This window comes from Paramisgurnus dabryanus, unplaced genomic scaffold (assembly GCF_030506205.2).
Source record: "Paramisgurnus dabryanus unplaced genomic scaffold, PD_genome_1.1 h2tg000264l_1_43245__unordered_in_group16, whole genome shotgun sequence".
Taxonomy (NCBI): Eukaryota; Metazoa; Chordata; class Actinopteri; order Cypriniformes; family Cobitidae; genus Paramisgurnus; species Paramisgurnus dabryanus.
In genome coordinates, this window is record NW_027394155.1 from 37,501 (window position 1) to 43,245 (window position 5,745).

At 65.6% G+C, this 5,745-nt stretch overlaps 1 non-coding gene across 1 annotated transcript in view; it reads right to left on the reverse strand.

Annotated features, from left to right (window-relative positions):
* The window catches only part of LOC141281781 (18S ribosomal RNA), a 1,855-nt gene extending 1,661 nt beyond the window's left edge, over positions 1-194 (reverse strand). The window contains exon 1 of the ribosomal RNA XR_012336146.1: positions 1-194. This exon is cut by the window's left edge and continues 1,661 nt beyond it. This is a non-coding gene — a ribosomal RNA (18S ribosomal RNA).
* Between the last annotated feature and the right edge of the window lie 5,551 nt (positions 195-5,745).

Genomic DNA, 5,745 nt, shown 5'->3' on the forward strand with positions numbered 1-5,745 from the left:
GGCCGGGTCGGCGCTCGTTTGCATGTATTAGCTCTGGAATTGCCACAGTTATCCAAGTACGGGTGGAGCGATCAAAGGAACCATAACTGATTTAATGAGCCATTCGCAGTTTCACTGTACCGGCCGTGTGCACTTAGACCTGCATGGCTTAATCTTTGAGACAAGCATATGTTACTGGCAGGATCAACCAGGTAGTAGCCGTAGGAGAGCCTCGCTCTGACCCGGGGTTCACGCGGCGCGGGTCCCGGTTTCCACCCCCCGGGGGGAGTGGGACCGGGGCCACTCTCGTGTGGCTCTCCCCTCTCGTAGGCTGAGGGGCGGCCGGGTGGGCCGTAACCGAGGAAAGGTGCGTTTCGCGGGGCCGGGTGGCCGCGACGGGCCGGGGGCGTCTCCGCCCTCGGTCGCCGAGGCCCTCGCCGGCCGCCGGTGGCGGACCTTCGCGTCTGACGGACCGTCTGAGTCTCCCGCGGAAAGGGTCGGGCGGGCTCCGGAGAGCCCCCCTGGAGGCGAGAGCGCCGGGTCGGGGAGGAACCGACCGCCCATGGCGGCCGACGCGCTAACGTCGGCCGGGCGGAGGCCTGCCCCAGGCGCAGTTCGATTTCCAGAATCTCAGGGCCATGACACACAAAGCGTATCCGGGCGTCACCCCGTAACGGGTCATTAAGGCTGAGACGTGGGCGGCCCTGTCCCGCCCGGGGTTTCGTTTAGCGGCCGACGCCGGTTCGTTTTGCGGCCGAACGACGCCGGTTCGTTTAGCGGCCGAACGAAGCCGGCTCGTTTAACGGCCGAGGCCAGCCGGGTTCGTCCCTTCCTTGGATGATTTACCATTCGTAATAAGAATCGTCACTACCTCAGTGCAGAGGGACTTTTTCGAGGCATTTGTGTCCGCTCGAGAGGCCTCTCGCTGGGCTCGAGAGGTCCTGGGATCCGGTAGCCTATCACCTTGGAGAGTCAGCGAGGTGCTCTTCCCTATATACCCGATGGCACCTGTTCGGGCCACCGTCCCCTGCTGGACGGGGCCCGGCTCTGTACCGCCCCAGACAGAGCGCCTTCGTCGGTCACGAAGGCAGGGTCGTGGACCCTGGAAGCGCACGAGCCACCCGACTCGGCTTCCATAGCGGCTGGCGGCCCTGGCCCGCCCGAGACGAAGCGCCTTCGTCGGTCAGACAGATAGGGTCGAGGACCCTGGAAGTGCGAGAGCCACCCGACTCGACTTCCACGGCGGCCCGGAGGCCGGGCCCGTCCCCGTCCGTGCCCGGGGACGGGGCACCTTCGTCGGTCAAACGCGTTGGTCTTGGACCCTGGAAGTGCACGAGCCACCCGACTCGACTTCCATAGCGGTCGGCGGCCCCGTACCGCCCCAGACAGAGCACCTTCGTCGGTCACGAAGAGAGGGTCTTGGACCCTGGAAGTGCACGAGCCACCCGACTCGACTTCCATAGCGGTCGGCGGCCCTGTCCCGCCCCAGACGATGCACCTTCGTCTGTCACACAGATAGGGTCTTGGACCCTGGAAGCCGTCCCCCTCGACTTCCGTAACGGTCGGCGGCCCTGTCCCGCCGCAGACGGGTCACCACTCCGTCTGTCTGTAGGGTCTTGGACCCTGGAAGCCGCCCCACTCGACTTCCATCGCGGTCGGCGGCCCTGGCCCGCCGCAGACGGGTCGCCACTCCGTCTGTCTGTAGGGTCTTGGACCCTGGAAGCCGCCCCACTCGACTTCCATCGCGGTCGGCGGCCCTGGCCCGCCGCAGACGGGTCGCCACTCCGTCTGTCTGTAGGGTCTTGGACCCCGGAAGCCGCCTCACTCGACTTCCATCGCGGTCGGCGGCCCTGTCCCGCCGCAGACGGTGTGCCACTCCGTCTGTCACACAGATACATAAGGGTGTCTCGGAACCCCGGACGCCGACCGAGACGAAACGCGTGGGGTCGGTGCGCCCGAGAGGGTAGGGTGCCCCGGGGCCGGCCGCTCGCCCGACCGGCTTCCGGGACTCCTTGACCGCTCGGGAGACCTATCCACGCGCCCGCCCGACCGGCGGCCGGGGGCCCTCGACCGCCACACGCGTACCGACGACCGGGGGGTTTCCGTTTTACGGCCGACGCCGAGATCCTTCGACGGTTCCAACATGGGTTGTTACGCTTTTGTGTTCGCCCGTGTCTGAGCATATATGGTCGGGTCGAACCTTTGAGGCCGTAGCCTGGAGATCCAGGGCGGATCTTATCTCACAACACGTGTGTCTTTGAGGCCGTAGCCTAGATCCAGAGACTTTAGGATCTTTTTAGCAGTTTTAAGGCCGTAGCCTTGATCCAGGGCGGATCTTTTGAGCAGCTTTAAGGCCGTAGCCTTGATCCAGGGCGGATCTTTTCACAGGTTTTAAGCCGAAGCGCCTTGATCCAGGGACTTTTGGATCTTTTTTTGCCGTTTTTAGGCCGTAGCCTTGATCCAGGGCGGATCGTTTTGCGGCCGTAGCCGAGTTCCATCACCCAAGGTAGCTTTAGTTTTTAGGCATTAGCCTTGATGATCCAGGGCGGATCGTTTTGCGGCCGTAGCCGAGTTCCATCACCCAAGGTAGCTTTAGTTTTTAGGCATTAGCCTTGATATGATCCAGGCCGGATCTTTCCGCCTAGGCGGCATGCGGATATGGGTTACCCGTCTTTCGACACTCGCCCGGGGCGCTGCCTCACATCAGACGCCCTTCGTCCGTTCCAACCGTTCCAGTTCTTTTAACGGTTTTTCGTTCATCGCACACCGACGCGCACAGACCTTTCTTGGGATCTGCCGCAGGGAGGGAGGACGCTGGAGGTCCACTTTCGAAGCAACCCATCCCTATATACCCGATGGCACCTGTTCAAACGACCGCCCCTTGAGAGAAGGGGCCCTTCCCGTGGCTCGTCCGGGAGGAGGCGCCCGCGTCGGAAGGCGCCGTAAGGTCGGAGACCCTGGAAGTGCACGAGTCACCCGCTTTTACCTCCAGGCCCTCTGTCGTACTTCTCGTGTCCGCTCACGAGACCTCGTTTCGGCTTTATGGAAGTGCACGAGTCACCCGCTTTTGCCTTTTCTGGAAGTGCACGAGTCACCCGCTTTTGCTTCCAGGCCCTCTGTCGTACTTCTCGTGTCCGCTCACGAGACCTCTCTTCGGCCTGGGGGTGCGCCACGTACACCCCCGCGTCCGCATTCGAGTCACCTCTTCGGGCTCATGAGGTAGGGTCGGTGACCCTGGAAGTCAGAGACTTCCAGGCCTTCTGTCGTACACCCTCGCGTCCGCTCACGAGACCTCTCTTCGGCCTGGGGGTGCGCCACGTACACCCTCCCGCGTCCGCTTTCGAGTCACCCATCTGGGCTACGGAGGTAGGGACGTGTGCCCTGGAAGAACCAGACTTCCAGGAGGGAGGGCCGCCCTGTCAGGCCCGCTTTCGAGTCACCCATCTGGGCTACGGAGGTAGGGACGGGTGCCCTGGAGGAACCAGACTTCCAGGAGGGAGGGCCGCCCTGTCAGGCCCGCTTTCGAGTCACCCATCTGGGCTACGGAGGTAGGGACGGGTGCCCTGGAGGAACCAGACTTCCAGGAGGGAGGGCCGCCCTGTCAGGCCCGCTTTCGAGTCACCCATCTGGGCTACGGAGGTAGGGACGTGTGCCCCGGAGGAACCGGACTTCCAGGAGGGAGGGCCGCCCTGTCAGGCCCGCCTCGGAGTCACCTCTCTGGGCTAAGGAGGCAGGGACGTGTGCCCTGGAGGAACCAGACTTCCAGGAGGGAGGGCCGCCCTGTCAGGCCCGCTTTCGAGTCACCCATCTGGGCTACGGAGGTGGGGACGGGTGCCCTGGAGGAACCAGACTTCCAGGAGGGAGGGCCGCCCTGTCAGGCCCGCCTCGGAGTCACCTCTCTGGGCTAAGGAGGCAGGGACGTGTGCCCTGGAGGAACCAGACTTCCAGGAGGGAGGGCCGCCCTGTCAGGCCCGCTTTCGAGTCACCCATCTGGGCTACGGAGGTGGGGACGGGTGCCCTGGAGGAACCAGACTTCCAGGAGGGAGGGCCGCCCTGTCAGGCCCGCCTCGGAGTCACCTCTCTGGGCTAAGGAGGCAGGGACGTGTGCCCTGGAGGAACCAGACTTCCAGGAGGGAGGGCCGCCCTGTCAGGCCCGCCTCGGAGTCACCTCTCTGGGCTAAGGAGGCAGGGACGTGTGCCCTGGAGGAACCAGACTTCCAGGAGGGAGGGCCGCCCTGTCAGGCCCGCTTTCGAGTCACCCATCTGGGCTACGGAGGTAGGGACGTGTGCCCTGGATGAACCGGACTTCCAGGAGGGAGGGCCGCCCTGTCAGGCCCGCTTTCGAGTCACCCATCCGGGCTACGGAGGTAGGGACGTGTGCCCTGGAGGAACCAGACTTCCAGGAGGGAGGGCCGCCCTGTCAGGCCCGCCTCGGAGTCACCTCTCTGGGCTAAGGAGGCAGGGACGTGTGCCCTGGAGGAACCAGACTTCCAGGAGGGAGGGCCGCCCTGTCAGGCCCGCCTCGGAGTCACCTCTCTGGGCTAAGGAGGCAGGGACGTGTGCCCTGGATGAACCGGACTTCCAGGAGGGAGGGCCGCCCTGTCAGGCCCGCTTTCGAGTCACCCATCTGGGCTACGGAGGTAGGGACGTGTGCCCTGGAGGAACCAGACTTCCAGGAGGGAGGGCCGCCCTGTCAGGCCCGCCTCGGAGTCACCTCTCTGGGCTAAGGAGGCAGGGACGTGTGCCCTGGATGAACCGGACTTCCAGGAGGGAGGGCCGCCCTGTCAGGCCCGCTTTCGAGTCACCCATCTGGGCTACGGAGGTAGGGACGTGTGCCCTGGAGGAACCAGACTTCCAGGAGGGAGGGCCGCCCTGTCAGGCCCGCCTCGGAGTCACCTCTCTGGGCTAAGGAGGCAGGGACGTGTGCCCTGGAGGAACCGGACTTCCAGGAGGGAGGGCCGCCCTGTCAGGCCCGCTTTCGAGTCACCCATCTGGGCTACGGAGGTAGGGACGTGTGCCCCGGAGGAACCAGACTTCCAGGAGGGAGGGCCGCCCTGTCAGGCCCGCCTCGGAGTCACCTCTCTGGGCTAAGGAGGCAGGGACGTGTGCCCTGGAGGAACCGGACTTCCAGGAGGGAGGGCCGCCCTGTCAGGCCCGCTTTCGAGTCACCCATCTGGGCTACGGAGGTAGGGACGGGTGCCCCGGAGGAACCAGACTTCCAGGAGGGAGGGCCGCCCTGTCAGGCCCGCCTCGGAGTCACCTCTCTGGGCTAAGGAGGCAGGGACGTGTGCCCTGGAGGAACCGGACTTCCAGGAGGGAGGGCCGCCCTGTCAGGCCCGCTATCGAGTCACCCATCTGGGCTACGGAGGTGGGGACGTGTGCCCTGGAGGAACCAGACTTCCAGGAGGGAGGGCCGCCCTGTCAGGCCCGCCTCGGAGTCACCTCTCTGGGCTACGGAGGTAGGGACGTGTGCCCTGGAGGAACCGGACTTCCAGGAGGGAGGGCCGCCCTGTCAGGCCCGCCTCGGAGGCCTCCCCTCGGGCAGGGGAGGCAGGGTCGGGGACCCTGGAGGAACCGGACTTCCAGGAGGGAGGGCCGCCCTGTCAGGCCCGCCTCGGAGGCCTCCCCTCGGGCAGGGGAGGCAGGGTCGGGGACCCTGGAGGTGCCGGACCTCCAGGGGGACGGAGGCCGAACCCGTGGCCGGGGAGGGTGAGCCTTGCCGGGCTAGGCTCGCGCGGGTTCGAAGGCCTGGTTCGAGAGGACCCC